This window comes from Oncorhynchus nerka, linkage group LG15 (genome assembly GCF_034236695.1).
Source record: "Oncorhynchus nerka isolate Pitt River linkage group LG15, Oner_Uvic_2.0, whole genome shotgun sequence".
Taxonomy (NCBI): domain Eukaryota; kingdom Metazoa; phylum Chordata; class Actinopteri; order Salmoniformes; family Salmonidae; genus Oncorhynchus; species Oncorhynchus nerka.
In genome coordinates this window covers 15,350,310-15,369,444 of record NC_088410.1, presented here as the reverse complement: position 1 = coordinate 15,369,444, position 19,135 = coordinate 15,350,310, and the positions used below count along the sequence as shown (strand labels likewise).

General features: G+C 45.0%; 1 pseudogene; it reads right to left on the bottom strand.

The window, feature by feature from the left end:
• Window positions 1-10,261, bottom strand: part of LOC135559784 (MHC class II regulatory factor RFX1-like) — a 38,214-nt pseudogene extending 27,953 nt beyond the window's left edge.
• Window positions 10,262-19,135: the final 8,874 nt, after the last annotated feature.

Genomic DNA, 19,135 nt, shown 5'->3' with positions numbered 1-19,135 from the left:
GAGAGAAAATAATACAATAATAATCTGTAAAACACGATATATAGAACATGTCTCCATGGTATGTGTGTGTGTGTGTGTGTGTGTGTGTGTGTGTGTGTGTGTGTGTGTGTGTACTACTCACATGGTAGAGGTGGTGTAAGAAGAGTCCTCTCCCTCCACATACTGACTGGAGTAAACATGCTGCTGCACCTACAGAGAAACCAGTAACTCATTTAATAGTCTCAGGGGAATTCATATGAACATCTCTCTTCTCTATCACGCTCTCCCTCCCTCTTTCAGAAACCTTCGCCCTATCACTCCTCTCCACCCCAACTATCTCCCTCCCTCCCTCACTCTCTCCCCTTCCTCCCCTCCCTTCCCTTCTCTCTCCTCCCTCCCTCCCTCCCTCCCTCCTTCTCTTTCAGAAACCTTCGCCCTATCACTCCTCTCCACCCCAACTATCTCCCTCCCTCACTCTCTCCCCTTCCTCCCCTCCTCCCTCCCTTCCCTTCTCTCTCCTCCCTCCCTCCCTCTCTTTCAGAAACCTTCGCCCTATCACTCCTCTCCACCCCAACTATCTCCCTCCCTCACTCTCTTCCCTTCCTCCCCCCCTCCCTCCCTCCTTCTCTTTCAGAAACCTTCACCCTATTGCTCCTCTCCAACTACCTCCCTCCCTCACTCAATTCAATTCAATTCAAGGGCTTTATTGGCATGGGAAACATGTGTTAACATTGCCAAAGCAAGTGAGGTAGACAACATACAAAGTGAATATATAAGGTGAAAAACAACAAAAATGAACAGTAAACATTACACATACAGAAGTTTCAAAACAGTAAAGACATTACAAATGTCATATTATATATATATATATATATATATATATATATATATATATATATATATATACAATGTACAAATAGTTAAAGGACACAAGATAAAATAAATAAGCATAAATATGGGTTGTATTTACAATGGTGTTTGTTCTTCACTGGTTGCCCTTTTCTCGTGGCAACAGGTCACAAATCTTGCTGCTGTGATGGCACACTGTGGAATTTCACCCAGTAGATATGGGAGTTTTTCAAAATTGGATTTGTTTTCGAATTCTTTGTGGATCTGTGTGATCTGGGGGAAATATGTCTCTCTAATATGGTCATACATTGGGCAGGAGGTTAGGAAGTGCAGCTCAGTTTCCACCTCATTTTGTGGGCAGTGAGCACATAGCCTGTCTTCTCTTGAGAGCCAGGTCTGCCTACAGCGGCCTTTCTCAATAGCAAGACTATGCTCACTGAGTCAGTACATAGTCAAAGCTTTCCTTAATTTTGGGTCAGTCACAGTGGTCAGGTATTCTGCCGCTGTGTACTCTCTGTGTAGGGCCAAATAGCATTCTAGTTTGCTCTGTTTTTTTGTTAATTCTTTCCAATGTGTTAAGTAATTATCTTTTTGTTTTCTCATGATTTGGTTGGGTCTAATTGTGCTGTTGTCCTGGGGCTCTGTCCCCTCCTGTATCCCTCCCTCCCTCCCTTTCAGAAACCTTCGCTCTATCACTCCTCTCCTCCCCAACTATCTCCTTCCCTCCCCTTCCTCTCCTCTTGTATCCCCTCCTCTCTCCCTTCTCCTTCCTCCCCTCCCTTCTCCTTCCCTCCCCTTCCTCCCCTCCTGTATCCCCTCCTCCCTCTCCTCTCTCCCTCTCATACTCTGAGTGTTGCAGCTGACACGTAGAGCATCATGAGGTGGAACAAGACAGAGGGAAGGAGAGAGGGAAGAGAGAAGGGAAGGAGAGAAGGAAGAGAGGAGGGAAAGAGAGGAGGGAAGGAGAGAAGGAAGAGAGGAGGGAAGGAGAGAAGGAAGAGAGGAGGGAAGGGCTGCTTTTGGAGATGGGAATGAGGGATATCCCTCTCGCTGTCTGTCTTCCACTGGTGCCTCTTCTCTCGCTCGCTCTATCCATCTCTGTTTCTCTCCATCTCAGTTTCTGTCCATCTCTGTTTCTCTCCATCTCAGTTTCTGTCCATCTCAGTTTCTGTCCATCTCTGTTTCTATCCATCTCTCTGTTTCTATCCATCTCTCTGTTTCTATCCATCTCTCTGTTTCTATCCATCTCTCTGTTTCTATCCATCTCTCTGTTTCTATCCATCTCTCTGTTTCTGTCCATCTCTGTTTCTATCCATCTCTGTTTCTGTCCATCTCTGTTTCTGTCCATCTCTGTTTCTGTCCATCTCTCTGTTTCTATCATCTCTCTGTTTCTATCATCTCTCTGTTTCTATCATCTCTCTGTTTCTATCCATCTCTGTTTCTATCCATCTCTCTGTTTCTATCATCTCTCTGTTTCTATCATCTCTCTGTTTCTATCATCTCTCTGTTTCTATCATCTCTCTGTTTCTATCATCTCTCTGTTTCTGTCCATCTCTGTTTCTATCCATCTCTCTGTTTCTATCATCTCTCTGTTTCTATCATCTCTCTGTTTCTGTCCATCTCTGTTTCTATCCATCTCTCTGTTTCTATCCATCTCTCTGTTTCTATCATCTCTCTGTTTCTATCATCTCTCTGTTTTTATCATCTCTCTGTTTCTATCATCTCTCTGTTTCTATCATCTCTCTGTTTCTATCCATCTCTGTTTCTATCCATCTCTGTTTCTATCCATCTCTCTGTTTCTATCATCTCTCCGTTTCTATCATCTCTCTGCTTCTATCCATCTCTGTTTCTATCATCTCTCTGTTTCTGTCCATCTCAGTTTCTGTCCATCTCTGTTTCTATCCATCTCAGTTTCTATCCATCTCTGTATCTATCCATCTCAGTTTCTCTCCATCTCTGTTTCTATCATCTCTCTGTTTCTATCCATCTCTGTTTCTGTCCATCTCTGTTTCTGTCCATCTCTGTTTCTGTCCATCTCGGTTTCTATCCATCTCTCTGTTTCTATCAATCTCTCTGTTTCTATCCATCTCTCTGTTTCTATCCATCTCTGTTTCTATCATCTCTCTGTTTCTATCCATCTCTGTTTCTATCCATCTCTGTTTCTATCATCTCTCTGTTTCTGTCCATCTCTGTCCATCTCTGTTTCTATCATCTCTCTGTTTCTGTCCATCTCTGTTTCTATCATCTCTGTTTCTATCATCTCTGTTTCTGTCCATCTCTGTTTCTATCATCTATGTTTCTGTCCATCTCTGTTTCTGTCCATCTCTGTTTCTGTCCATCTCTGTTTCTGTCCATCTCTCTGTTTCTATCCATCTCTCTGTTTCTATCCATCTCTGTTTCTGTCCATCTCTGTTTCTATCCATCTCTGTTTCTATCCATCTCTGTTTCTATCATCTCTCTGTTTCTATCATCTCTGTTTCTATCCTTCTCTGTTTCTATCCATCTCTGTTTCTTCCACTCTTGGCTGTTGGTGACAATGTCTGAACCACTCGCACTCTGTGTGTCAGGTGTGTGTCAGGTGTGTGTCAGGTGTGTGTCTGGTGTGCGCCTGGTGTGCTTCAGGTGTGCGTCTGGTCTGCGTCAGGTGTGTGTCAGGTGTGTGTCTGGTGTGCGTCTGGTGTGTGTCAGGTGTGCTTCAGGTGTATGTCTGGTGTGTGTCAGGTGTGCTTCAGGTGTGTGTCTGGTGTGCGTCTGGTGTGTGTCTGGTGTGTGTCTGGTGTGCTTCAGGTGTATGTCTGGTGTGTGTCTGGTGTGTGTCAGGTGTGCGTCAGGTGTGTGTCTGGTGTGCGTCAGGTGTGTGTCTGGTGTGCGTCAGGTGTGTGTCTGGTGTGCGTCAGGTGTGTGTCTGGTGTGCGTCAGGTGTGTGTCTGGTGTGTGTCAGGTGTATGTCTGGTGTGCTTCAGGTGTATGTCTGGTGTGCGTCAGGTGTGCGTCAGGTGTGTGTCTGGTGTGCGTCAGGTGTGCTTCAGGTGTGCGTCAGGTGTGCTTCAGGTGTGTGTTTGGTGTGTGTTTGGTGTGCGTCAGGTGTGTGTCTGGTGTGCGTCAGGTGTGTGTCAGGTGTGCGTCAGGTGTGTGTCAGGTGTGTGTTTGGTGTGTGTTTGGTGTGTGTTTGGTGTGCGTCTGGTGTGTGTTTGGTGTGTGTTTGGTGTGCGTCAGGTGTGTGTCTGGTGTGCGTCAGGTGTGCGTCAGGTGTGTGTACGTGCAGGTGTGTGTGTAGCGTACCTGTTGGGTGGTCTGCTGTACTACCTGGGTGGAGACCCCTGTCTGAACCACAACTACTGGAGGACTGGAGTCTGATACACTGTCACTAGAATGGAGAGAGCCATCTATGGAGAGAGAGAAGGAGAGAGGAAGAGATGGATAGAGGGAGGGAGGAGAGAGAGACAGACAGATGGAGAAAGAAAAGAGAGAAACAGAGACAGAGAGAGAGAGAGAGAGAGAGAGAGAGAGAGACGAGAGAGAGACGAGATGAGCGAGAGAATCGATGGAACACAGTAAATGAAAATAGAGAGAGAAAGAGAGAGTACAGGAGGAAGAGAGAGAAAGAGAGTAGCAGGAGGAAGAGAGAGAAAGATAGAGTAGCAGGAAGAGAGGACAGAGGAAGAGAGAGAAAGAGAGTAGCAGGAAGAGAGGACAGAGGAAGAGAGAGAAAGAGAGTAGCAGGAGGAAGAGAGAGAAAGAGAGTAGCAGGAGGAAGAGAGAGAAAGAGAGTAGCAGGAGGAAGAGAGAGAAAGATAGAGTAGCAGGAAGAGAGGACAGAGGAAGAGAGAGAAAGATTGAGTACAGGAGGAAGAGAGAGAAAGAGAGTAGCAGGAAAAGAGGACAGAGGAAGAGAGAGAAAGAGAGTAGCAGGAGGAAGAGGATGGATGGGAGGAAGATAAACAACATGAGATTATGTTTACAACTTCATCAAATATCAAATCATTAAATAATAAAGCAGTACTCACGATACTCTGTCTCCACACTATAACAGCAGTTACTGTAGAACATAGCTCTTAGGACAGACGAGAGAGAGATGGAGAGAGGACAGAGGGCGATACTCTGTCTCCACACTATAACAGCAGTTACTGTAGAACATAGCTCTTAGGACAGACGAGAGAGAGATGGAGAGAGGACAGAGGGCGATACTCTGTCTCCACACTATAACAGCAGTTACTGTAGAACATAGCTCTTAGGACAGACGAGAAGGAGATGGAGAGAGGACAGAGGGCTGGCCATCTCTCCAGCCTTATATATGAGGCAGGCAGAGGGAGGCCTTGGACAGCTAATCTCCCTAGATGGAGGGAACAATCCCCCCATCATATAAACACAGGTATCAGGTGAGGAGAGAGAGGGAGGGGTGGAGTGAAGAGAGGGAGGGGTGGAGGGAAGAGAGGGAGGGGTGGAGTGAAGAGAGGGAGGGGTGGAGGGAAGAGAGGGAGGGGTGGAGTGAAGAGAGGGAGGGGTTGAGGGAAGAGAGGGAGGGGTGGAGGGAAGAGAGGGAGGGGTGGAGTGAAGAGAGGGAGGGGTGGAGGGAAGAGAGGGAGGGGTGGAGTGAAGAGAGGGAGGGGTGGAGGGAAGAGAGGGAGGGGTGGAGGGAAGAGAGGGAGGGGTGGAGGGAAGAGAGGGAGGGGTGGAGAGAAGAGAGGGAGGGGTGGAGAGGAGAGAGGGAGGGAGGGGTGGAGGGAAGAGAGGGGGAGGGAGGGAAGAGAGGGAGGGTGGAGGGAAGAGAGGGAGGGTGGAGGGAAGAGAGGGAGGGTGGAGGGAAGAGAGGGAGGGTGGAGGGAAGAGAGGGAGGGGTGGAGTGAAGAGAGGGAGGGTGGAGGAAGAGAGGGAGGGGTGGAGGGAAGAGAGGGAGGGGTGGAGGGAAGAGAGGGAGGGTGGAGGGGAGAGAGGGAGGGGTGGAGGGAAGAGAGGGAGGGTGGAGGGAAGAGAGGGTGGACAGAGATAGATGTTGACTTTTGTGATTTATTACTGTTCATATAGTATGATGATCCATTCAATGTTATTGTTTATTATCTACTTCACTTGCTTTAGCAATGTTAACATATGTTTCCCATGACAATAAAGCCTCTTGAATTAAATTGAGACAGAGACAGAGACAGACAGACAGGCAGATCTGTCTCTAGCTCCAGTGTGTGTGTCTGTGGTGTGAGTGGAGCAGGCCAGGCCTCACTAGTGTTACCTGATACTAACACCCTGCCCGGCTGGCAGGTTAGCTGCTGCTGGTAATCTACTAATAGACAAGATGCAAATAAACTACACACAACACACAGTATGGCTGGTCAACTAGTCTGGCAGCTTTACAGTGGGACTACAATGGAAATACATTGTTTAAATGTTACAGAGCTGTCCTCAATGATTTTAAATGTAGTGTATATCCACATGTGGTGGAATTGTGTTTTTAAATGATTATTTATTTATTTGTGAATTTTACCCCTTTTTCTCCCCAATTTCGTGGTATCCAATTGTTAGTAGCTACTATCTTGTCTCATCGCTACAACTCCCGTACGGGCTCGGGAGAGACGAAGGTTGAAAGTCATGCGTCCTCTGATACACAACCCAACCAAGCCGCACTGCTTCTTAACACAGTGCGCATCCAACCCGGAAGCCAGCCGCACCAATGTGTCGGAGGAAACACCGTGCACCTGGCAACCTTGGTTAGCGCGCACTGCGCCCGGCCCACCACAGGAGTCGCTGGTGCGCGATGAGACAAGGATTTCCCTACCGGCCAAACCCTCCCTAACCCGGACGACGCTAGGCCAACTGTGTGTCGCCCCACGGACCTCCCGGTCGTGGCCGGTTACGACAGAGCCTGGGCGCGAACCCTCCCTAACCCGGACGACGCTAGGCCCCAAGGACCTCCCGGTCGCGGCCGGTTATGACAGAGCCTGGGCCAAACCCTCCCTAACCCGGACGACGCTAGGCCAACTGTGCGTTGCCCCACGGACCTCCCGGTCGCGGCCGGTTACGACAGAGCCTGGACCGAACCCTCCCTAACCCGGACGACGCTAGGCCAACTGTGCGTCGCCCCACGGACCTCCCGGTCGCAGCCGGTTACGACAGAGCCTGGGCCGAACCCTCCCTAACCCGGATGACGCTAGGCCAACTGTGCGTCGCCCCACGGACCTCCCGGTCGTAGCCGGTTACGACAGAGCCTGGGCCGAACCCAGAGTCTCTGGTGGCACAGCTGGCGCTGGATTATTATTATTTTTTAATCATATACAAACGTCCTGTGTATATCTGCCCCAAAGACTGTTGGGTAGCGAACAGGCTTACTGATGGTAGGTAGTAGAATTATCTCTCGCGGACAGAACTTAATCGAGCATCTATGTAATTAAGCAAGATTGTCGTTCTGAGTTTCCAAGATTAGTAGCAGAAAGGTGTTGGCCACATGCCAGTATGTCCCTCCTACAGCCCAGCTAACGGTAGTCCTGCAGCTAACGGTAGTCCTGCAGCTAAGGGTAGTCCTGCGTGCCAGTATGTCCCTCCTTACAGCCCAGCTAACGGTAGTCCTGCGTGCCAGTATGTCCCTCCTACAGCCCAGCTAACGGTAGTCCTGCATCCCAGTATGTCCCTCCTACAGCCCAGCTAACGGTAGTCCTGCGTGCCAGTATGACCCTCCTTCAGCCCAGCTAACAGTAGTCCTGCGTCCCAGTATGTCCCTCCTACAGCCCAGCTAACGGTAGTCCTGCAGCTAAGGGTAGTCCTGCGTGCCAGTATGTCCCTCCTACAGCCCAGCTAACAGTAGTCCTGCGTGCCAGTATGTCCCTCCTACAGCCCAGCTAACAGTAGTCCTGCGTGCCAGTATGTCCCTCCTACAGCCCAGCTAACGGTAGTCCTGCAGCTAACGGTAGTCCTGCAGCTAACGGTAGTCCTGCATGGACCACTTGGCAAAGGTTGTAGGTTGTGGGTTCAAATCCCTATGCGGCCATTAAAAAGCCTCTGTTGTCAGTTACTTTGAATAAAAGTGGCTTCTAAATGGCCTAATGCAGGTTAAATTACAACGGTGCTTTAAGGTTTCCACTGGGTTAGTAAACCAACCATTAACCAACCTGGACCTCAGAGAACAGACCAACCATTAACCAGCCTGGACCTCGGAGAGCAGACCAACCATTAACCAACCATGACCTCAGAGAACAGACCATTAACCAACCTGGATCTCAGAGAACAGACCAACCATTAACCAGCCTGGACCTCGGAGAGCAGACCAACCATTAACCAACCATGACCTCAGAGAACAGACCATTAACCAACCTGGACCTCAGAGAACAGACCATTAACCAACCTGGATCTCAGAGAACAGACCAACCATTAACCAACCTGGACCTCAGAGAACAGACCAACCATTAACCAACCTGGACCTCAGAGAACAGACCAACCATTAACCAACCTGGACCTCAGAGAACAGACCAACCATTAACCAACCTGGACCTCAGAGAGCAGACCATTAACCAACCTGGACCTCATAGAACAGACCAACCATTAACCAACCTGGACCTCAGAGAGCCTGTCCTACAGGTCTGGTAGATAACCATGGTAACAGTCGTCAGGAGAGGAAGGTGTGGCTGTGGTGGAATAGACATGTTTCATCATGTCAGCTACTCTCACCTGAGAGAGTGAGAGAGTGAGAATGCCTCACCTGTAACAGTCACTACGATGTACTGCGGTGTGGAACTCTGTCCGTTACTCTGCTGAACGGCAGAACTCTGGATCTCCGTGGTAACAAACTGAGTCTGAGAAGGAGTGGCAAGAACCACTGTCTTCTGGGCCATGGTGGGCGTGGCTTGAGCAGGAAGTTTGTCCTGTCCGGCTGTGGAGACGATGGACACTGACTGGTTGAACTGGGTTGGCGTGGAGCGGGAGGGCGTGGCTGATTGCATTGCTATGGTGACAGCGTTGGGCTGGGGGGCCGGCTGGAGCTCTTCTGTGTAGCCTGGGGTCGCCATGACTACCGCCACGGCTGGACCAAGACCACCACTCTGGGGGAAGGACAAGGGAAGGAGTTGGTTATGACACACACACACACACAATGTGTAGAATTGTGCCAACACACTTTCAAACCTTTTTCAACACACTTCAGGCCACCTCTTGTGAAAGCACACTGACAAAGGTGGACAGAAACCAGGGTGGAAGTGAGTATTTTGTCTGAGGCTGAGGCACACTAAGGTTCTTCCTGTTGGATGCAAAAACCTCCCCAAGTGCAAGTTTTTTTGTCCATAGCACTAAACAGCAGATTCAAATGATCAAAGCTTGATGATGAGTTGGGTACTTGAATCAGTTGTGTCATTCTAGGGCCCAGGACTGAGTTTGGGAACCCCTGATCTAAAGCACTGAGGTGTGAGCTCTGACAAACTATTATCATAGTTATATCATAGTTATATCCCATGAAATTATTACATATAGACCCTTTAACTATGCCATACATTTGATAATGAGAAGTTTCCACTAGTAAAATATACCACGTGAGGATTCTGAACTGAACTGCACACACACACACACACACACACACACACACACACACACACACGTTCTGATAGCGACAGCACACAGGAAACGCACCTTGCTCCTTCTCTACAAGCATATCATATAATATTTTCTCCAGTTGCCATTGGTGTATGCTTCTAAATATTGCTTCTCCATTGGCTTCAGGTAATGTCAATCCCACCCATATGCTCAACCCACCTTCCCCTCCCTGCGTGACAGCCACCGCGAGGACGGCAGAGCATGAGATCTGGCACACATTGCACAGTACGGGCATGACGATCACTTTTACTAGAGAAAACTTTTTCACAACTATAAAATAACAGTCAACATCATGACACATTCGTTTCTATGCTTCTGTTTACACACACTGGCACATATGTCTGTTTTGCAATTAGATTTGAAAAAAAGTTAGAAAATCTAAAGTGATTTTCTAATCAAAAGTATCCGTAAACATGTGACAAGTATGCCTCGTTCACTAAGTTTAACAATTATTTTTCATGTTTAAAAGCTTTGCGAACAAAACATTTCGAACAACTAAAAGTACAAGATTCTCATATTACAACACCCGCCATTTTGTATTCCTATAACAGATTTGACATCGTCATAACAACCGTCTGCGTTTGGAAAGCGGTGAGCAACTAGCTGGGACCAGTGCTATTCCATCTCTGCCACGCTAGTGCCTTTTAACGCTCGATTAAAGCAATACAACGTTAAACAACTTAACAAAATTATTCAGACATAAACATCAGACGACGGTTTTATAAAGGTGTTGCTTATTCACCTCAAATTCCCACTGGAATATTCCTGGCTTTGGTGTTAAAGTTTGTTTCTTAATGATTCTGGTTGTTGTTGTTGATTCTCGTTGCTTGGTTCTTGTCGCCACGACTACCGTGACTATGGCGCCTCGTCCTCACCCGGGCAACTGTTGCTACCCACCCGTCTTTATCCCGCCCTCTTCTTAACTTTGATTGGATAATTTTGGGGCGATGTCACTCATTTGTCGTCATGTCATTGGAGCATGTTTATGTCAATCATTTTTCTATCAGCCGATTGGCTGTCAATCTCTGTCTATCAATCACTTTCACTACCCACTAAAAGTAATAGGAAAACACCCTGGTTCTCCCAATTCCTCGGGGTAATGGCTAGAATGGATCCAGCTTTTGTCAAATTAACGTCAGATTTGACTTTTCGTAGAAGGTTAGGAGAATTTACGCAGCAGGTTAGGAAAATTAACGTAGCAGGTTAGGATAATCAGGTTAAGGTTAGGAAAGGGATTAGGGTTAGCTAGAATGCAACAACAAAAAAACTACTTTGAACGTTAATTTAACAAAAGATGGTTCCTTTCTAGCCATGATCCTGGTTCTCATAATGGTTGGATCGCTGTCAGTCAAATTATTCCAATCAATTGATTACTGCTCTAAATGTACAATTTAGCAATTTATCATATGCATTAGGGATCCGCGGAGGTACTGCAGGGTTAGGGTTAGATTAGGGTTAGATTAGTGTTAGGGTTAGATTAGTGTTAGGGTTAGATTAGGGTTAGGGTTAGATTAAGGTTAGGTTAGGGTTAGGAAAGATCTCAGAAAGATCTCAAAATATGTTTAAAAAATATATAAAAATAATAAATAAAATGCACTGTAATTTATGCTTTAAAAATGAAAAGTTTTTTCTGTCAAGTGGTAAAATGTGGAGAATAGCAGGACATTATCCCATGCCAAGAGGAGACCTTTTAAATGTTGTTTCCCTCGGGCCCAAGACTTGATTGGCCCAGCCATGTAGCCTACTGCAGGAAGCAAACATCAGAGTACAACTCCTTGTAGGCTATTTTAATCGCACTCGAGTTGTGTTTTAATTATTTGTTTATTTTAATTTTATTTAACCTTTATTTAACCTTTATTTAACTAGGCAAGTCAGTTAATAAGAACTTTACAATGACAACCTACCCCGGCCAAAGAGGTGTCCCTGAAGAATGTGCTATTACAAAGGGGATCCCTGGCCCCAAAAAATGGAGAACCCCTGCATTAAATCAAATCAAATATTATTGGTCACATACACGTGATTAGCAGATGTTATTGCGTTTGTAGCGAAATTCTTGTGCTTCTAGCTCCGACAGTGCAGTAAAATCTAACAAGTAATATCTAACAAATTACACAACATATACCCAAATATACACACATCTAAGTAGGAATGAATTAAAACTATACACATATGGACGAGTGATGTCAGAGAGGAACGGACTAATATACAGTAGAATAGTAAAGAATACAGTATATACATATGAGATGATTAAAACTAGATATGTAAACATTATTAAGTCACTAAGATACAGTAGAATAGTATAGAATACAGTATATACATATGAGATGAGTAATGCCAGATGTAAACATTAAGTGAATGAGATACAGTAGAATAGTATAGAATACAGTATATACATATGAGATGATTAAAACTAGATATGTAAACATTAATGTGCTAATGATGGGTGTTTAACAGTCTGATGCCCTTGAGATAGAAGCTGTTTTTCAGTCTCTCTGTCCCTGCTTTGATGCACCTGTACTGACCTCGCCTTCTGGATGATAGCGGGGTGAACAGGCAGTGGCTCGGGTGGTTGTTGTCCTTGATGATCTTTTTGGCCTTCCTTTGACATCGGGTGGTGTAGGTGTCATGGAGGGCAGGTAGTTTGCCCCCGGTGATGCGTTGTGCAGACATCACTACCCTCTGGAGAGCCTTGCGGTTGCATTAGGTCAATAATGCTTGTTGACAACAATAATTGATGACAGATCTCTTCATCTTTTCTCCCTTACACACACACACACACACACACACACACACACACACACACACACACACACACACACACACACACACACACGTGATGTACTATCCTTGTGGAAACCTAAAATTGATTACCCTTCAAAATATATTTTCCCCTAAAGCCTTACCCTAACCCTAACCCTCTACCGCTCTACTCCACATGTCATTATAATGCCTCGGCCTACCGCTCTACTCCACATGTCATTATAATGCCCTCGGTCTACCGCTCTACTCCACATGTCATTATAATGCCCTCGGCCTACCGCTCTACTCCACATGTCATTATAATGCCTCGGCCTACCGCTCTACTCCACATGTCATTATAATGCCCTCGGCCTACCGCTCTACTCCACATGTCATTATAATGCCCTCGGCCTACCGCTTGAAAAATTCATTTATTCAACAATAAGAACGTTTTTTTTTCTTTTACAGAACAAGGATTTTCTTGACTTTAAAGAATACCTGGATTGCTTCACATTCCAATGATAACTGTCACCATTAAATAGTTTCAGATCATCTAGGCCTGCTTGAGTGCAAGTTACACCACGGACCATGGTGGCGATAAGTAGGCGATAAGTAGGCGATAAATAGGCACATGAGAATATTAGAATATGGCAAATTCTTGCATTCTATCCCTGCTGGCTTTTGCGGGCTCCCAGAGCCATAACATATATATGGGCAGGGTATACAGGCTGTCGCGCAGTTTGTCTAATAGACAAAACATATAGATGGGCAGGGTATACAGGCTGTCACGCTGTTTGTCTAATAGACATAACATATAGATGGGCAGGGTATACAGGCTGTCACGCTGTTTGTCTAATAGACATAACATATAGATGGGCAGGGTATACAGGCTGTCACGCAGTTTGTCTAATAGACATAACATATAGATGGGCAGGGTATACAGGCTGTCGCGCAGTTTGTCTAATAGACATAACATATAGATGGGCAGGGTATACAGGCTGTCACGCAGTTTGTCTAATAGACATAACATATAGATGGGCAGGGTATACAGGCTGTCACGCTGTTTGTCTAATAGACATAACATATAGATGGGCAGGGTTTGTCTAATAGACATAACATATAGATGGGCAGGGTATACAGGCTGTCACGCTGTTTGTCTAATAGACATAACATATAGATGGGCAGGGTATACAGGCTGTCACGCTGTTTGTCTAATAGACATAACATATAGATGGGCAGGGTATACAGGCTGTCACGCTGTTTGTCTAATAGACATAACATATAGATGGGCAGGGTATACAGGCTGTCACGCTGTTTGTCTAATAGACATAACATATAGATGGGCAGGGTATACAGGCTGTCACGCTGTTTGTCTAATAGACATAACATATAGATGGGCAGGGTATACAGGCTGTCACGCTGTTTGTCTAATAGACATAACATATAGATGGGCAGGGTATACAGGCTGTCACGCTGTTTGTCTAATAGACATAACATATAGATGGGCAGGGTATACAGGCTGTCACGCAGTTTGTCTAATAGACATAACATATAGATGGGCAGGGTATACAGGCTGTCACGCTGTTTGTCTAATAGACATAACATATAGATGGGCAGGGTATACAGGCTGTCACGCTGTTTGTCTAATAGACATAGAACAGGCTGTCACGCAGTTTGTCTAATAGACATAACATATAGATGGGCAGGGTATACAGGCTGTCACGCAGTTTGTCTAATAGACATAACATATAATGGGCATAACGCAGTTTGTCTAATAGACATAACATATAGATGGGCAGGGTATACAGGCTGTCACGCTGTTTGTCTAATAGACATAACATATAGATGGGCAGGGTATACAGGCTGTCACGCAGTTTGTCTAATAGACATAACATATAGATGGGCAGGGTATACAGGCTGTCGCGCTGTTTGTCTAATAGACATAACATATAGATGGGCAGGGTATACAGGCTGTCACGCTGTTTGTCTAATAGACATAACATATAGATGGGCAGGGTATACAGGCTGTCACGCAGTTTGTCTAATAGACATAACATATAGATGGGCAGGGTATACAGTTTGTCTAATAGACATAACATATAGATGGGCAGGGTATACAGGCTGTCACGCAGTTTGTCTAATAGACATAACATATAGATGGGCAGGGTATACAGGCTGTCACGCAGTTTGTCTAATAGACATAACATATAGATGGGCAGGGTATACAGGCTGTCACGCTGTTTGTCTAATAGACATAACATATAGATGGGCAGGGTATACAGGCTGTCACGCTGTTTGTCTAATAGACATAACATATAGATGGGCAGGGTATACAGGCTGTCACGCTGTTTGTCTAATAGACATAACATATAGATGGGCAGGTATACAGGCTGTCACGCTGTTTGTCTAATAGACATAACATATAGATGGGCAGGGTATACAGGCTGTCACGCAGTTTGTCTAATAGACATAACATATAGATGGGCAGGGTATACAGGCTGTCACGCAGTTTGTCTAATAGACATAACATATAGATGGGCAGGGTATACAGGCTGTCACGCTGTTTGTCTAATAGACATAACATATAGATGGGCAGGGTATACAGGCTGTCACGCTGTTTGTCTAATAGACATAACATATAGATGGGCAGGGTATACAGGCTGGCAGTTTGTCTAATAGACATAACATATAGATGGGCAGGGTATACAGGCTGTCACGCAGTTTGTCTAATAGACATAACATATAGATGGGCAGGGTATACAGGGCGCAGTTTGTCTAATAGACATAACATATAGATGGGCAGGGTATACAGGCTGTCACGCTGTTTGTCTAATAGACATAACATATAGATGGGCAGGGTATACAGGCTGTCACGCTGTTTGTCTAATAGACATAACATATAGATGGGCAGGGTATACAGGCTGTCACGCTGTTTGTCTAATAGACATAACATATAGATGGGCAGGGCTGTTTGTCTAATAGACATAACATATAGATGGGCAGGGTATACAGGCTGTCACGCTGTTTGTCTAATAGACATAACATATAGATGGGCAGGGTATACAGGCTGTCACGCTGTTTGTCTAATAGACATAACATATAGATGGGCAGGGTATACAGGCTGTCACGCTGTTTGTCTAATAGACATAACATATAGATGGGCAGGGTATACAGGCTGTCACGCTGTTTGTCTAATAGACATAACATATAGATGGGCAGGGTATACAGGCTGTCACGCTGTTTGTCTAATAGACATAACATATAGATGGGCAGGGTATACAGGCTGTCACGCTGTTTGTCTAATAGACATAACATATAGATGGGCAGGGTATACAGGCTGTCACGCTGTTTGTCTAATAGACATAACATATAGATGGGCAGGGTATACAGGCTGTCACGCTGTTTGTCTAATAGACATAACATATAGATGGGCAGGGTATACAGGCTGTCACGCAGTTTGTCTAATAGACATAACATATAGATGGGCAGGGTATACAGGCTGTATATAGACATAACATATAGATGGGCAGGGTATACAGGCTGTCACGCTGTTTGTCTAATAGACATAACATATAGATGGGCAGGGTATACAGGCTGTCACGCTGTTTGTCTAATAGACATAACATAGATGGGCAGGGATACAGGCTGCAGGTTTGTAGACATAACATATAGATGGGCAGGGTATACAGGCTGTCACGCTGTTTGTCTAATAGACATAACATATAGATGGGCAGGGTATACAGGCTGTCACGCTGTTTGTCTAATAGACATAACATATAGATGGGCAGGGTATACAGGCTGTCACGCAGTTTGTCTAATAGACATAACATATAGATGGGCAGGGTATACAGGCTGTCACGCTGTTTGTCTAATAGACATAACATATAGATGGGCAGGGTATACAGGCTGTCACGCTGTTTGTCTAATAGACATAACATATAGATGGGCAGGGTATACAGGCTGTCACGCTGTTTGTCTAATAGACATAACATATAGATGGGCAGGGTATACAGGCACGCTGTTTGTCTAATAGACATAACATATAGATGGGCAGGGTATACAGGCTGTCACGCAGTTTGTCTAATAGACATAACATATAGATGGGCAGGGTATACAGGCTGTCACGCTGTTTGTCTAATAGACATAACATATAGATGGGCAGGGTATACACAGGACTGTCAGGCTGTCAGTTTGTCTAATAGACATAACATATAGATGGGCAGGGTATACAGGCTGTCAAGTTTGTCTAATAGACATAACATATAGATGGGCAGGGTATACAGGCTGTCACGCAGTTTGTCTAATAGACATAACATATAGATGGGCTACAGGCTGTCACGCAGTTTGTCTAATAGACATAACATATAGATGGGCAGGGTATACAGGCTGTCACGCAGTTTGTCTAATAGACATAACATATAGATGGGCAGGGTATACAGGCTGTCACGCTGTTTGTCTAATAGACATAACATATAGATGGGCAGGGTATACAGGCTGTCACGCTGTTTGTCTAATAGACATAACATATAGATGGGCAGGGTAGACATAACATATAGATACAGTCTAATAGACATAACATATAGATGTCACGCTGTTTGTCTAATAGACATAACATATAGATGGGCAGGGTATACAGGCTGTCACGCTGTTTGTCTAATAGACATAACATATAGATGGGCAGGGTATACAGGCTGTCGCAGTTTGTCTAATAGACATAACATATAGATGGGCAGGGTATACAGGCTGTCACGCTGTTTGTCTAATAGACATAACATATAGATGGGCAGGGTATACAGGCTGTAGTTTGTCTAATAGACATAACATATAGATATAGATACAGGGCAGGTTTGTCTAATAGACATAACACCATCGCGCAGTTTGTCTAATAGACATAACATATAGATGGGCAGGGTATACAGGCTGTCACGCAGTTTGTCTAATAGACATAACATATAGATGGGCAGGGTATACAGGCTGTCACGCAGTTTGTCTAATAGACATAACATATAGATGGGCAGGGTATACAGGCTGTCACGCTGTTTGTCTAATAGACATAACATATAGATGGGCAGGGTATACAGGCTGTCACGCAGTTTGTCTAATAGACATAACATATAGATGGGCAGGGTATACAGGCTGTCACAGTTTGTCTAATAGACATAACATATAGATGGGCAGGGTATACAGGCTGTCAGTTTGTCTAATATACATAACATATAGATGGGCAGGGTATACAGGCTGTCACGCTGTTTGTCTAATAGACCATATAGATGGGCAGGTATACAGGCTGTCACGCAGTTTGTCTAATAGGCTGGGCAGGGTGTCACGCTGTTTGTCTAATAGACATAACATATAGATGGGCAGGGTATACAGGCTGTCACGCTGTTTGTCTAATAGACATAACATATAGATGGGCAGGGCAGGGTAGACATACAGGCAGGGTATACAGGTCACGCTGTTTGTCTAATAGACATAACATATAGAGCAGGGTATACAGGCTGTCACGCTGTTTGTCTAATAGACATAACATATAGATGGGCAGGGTATACAGGCTGTCACGCTGTTTGTCTAATAGACATAACATATAGATGGGCAGGGTTACAGGCTGTCTGCAGTTTGTCTAATAGACATAACATATAGATGGGCAGGGTATACACTGTCACGCTGTTTGTCTAATAGACATAACATATAGATGGGCAGGGTATACAGGCTGTCACGCTGTTTGTCTAATAGACATAACATATAGACAGGGTATACAGGCTGTCACCTGTTTGTCTAATAGACATAACATATAGATGGGCAGGGTATACAGGCTGTCACGCAGTTTGTCTAATAGACATAACATATAGATGGGCAGGGTATACAGGCTGTCACGCAGTTTGTCTAATAGACATAACATATAGATGGGCAGGGTATACAGGCTGTCACGCTGTTTGTCTAATAGACATAACATATAGATGGGCAGGGTATACAGGCTGTCACGCAGTTTGTCTAATAGACATAACATATAGATGGGCAGGGTATACAGGCTGTCACCAGTTTGTCTAATAGACATAACATATAGATGGGCAGGGTATACGCAGTTTGTCTAATAGACATAACATGATAGATGGGCAGGGTATACAGGCTCGCGCAGTTTGTCTAATAGACATAACATATAGATGGGCAGGGTATACAGGCTGTCACGCAGTTTGTCTAATAGACATAACATATAGATGGGCAGGGTATACAGGCTGTCACGCTGTTTGTCTAATAGACATAACATATAGATGGGCAGGGTATACAGGCTGTCACGCTGTTTGTCTAATAGACATAACATATAGATGGGCAGGGTATACAGGCTGTCACGCTGTTTGTCTAATAGACATAACATATAGATGGGCAGGGTATACAGGCTGTCACGCTGTTTGTCTAATAGACATAACATATAGATGGGCAGGGTATACAGGGTAGACATAACATATAGAGGCTGTCACGCTGTTTGTCTAATAGACATAACATATAGATGGGCAGGGTATACAGGCTGTCACGCTGTTTGTCTAATAGACATAACATATAGATGGGCAGGGTATACAGGCTGTCACGCTGTTTGTCTAATAGACATAACATATAGATGGGCAGGGTATACAGGCTGTCACGCTGTTTGTCTAATAGACATAACATATAGATGGGCAGGGTATACAGGCTGTCACGCTGTTTGTCTAATAGACATAACATATAGATGGGCAGGGTATACAGGCTGTCACGCTGTTTGTCTAATAGACATAACATATAGATGGGCAGGGTATACAGGCTGTCACGCAGTTTGTCTAATAGACATAACATATAGACATATACAGGCTGTCATGTTTGTCTAATAGACATAACATATAGATGGGCAGGGTATACAGGCTGTCACGCAGTTTGTCTAATAGACATAACATATAGATGGGCAGGGTATACAGGCTGTCACGCTGTTTGTCTAATAGACATAACATATAGATGGGCAGGGTATACAGGCTGT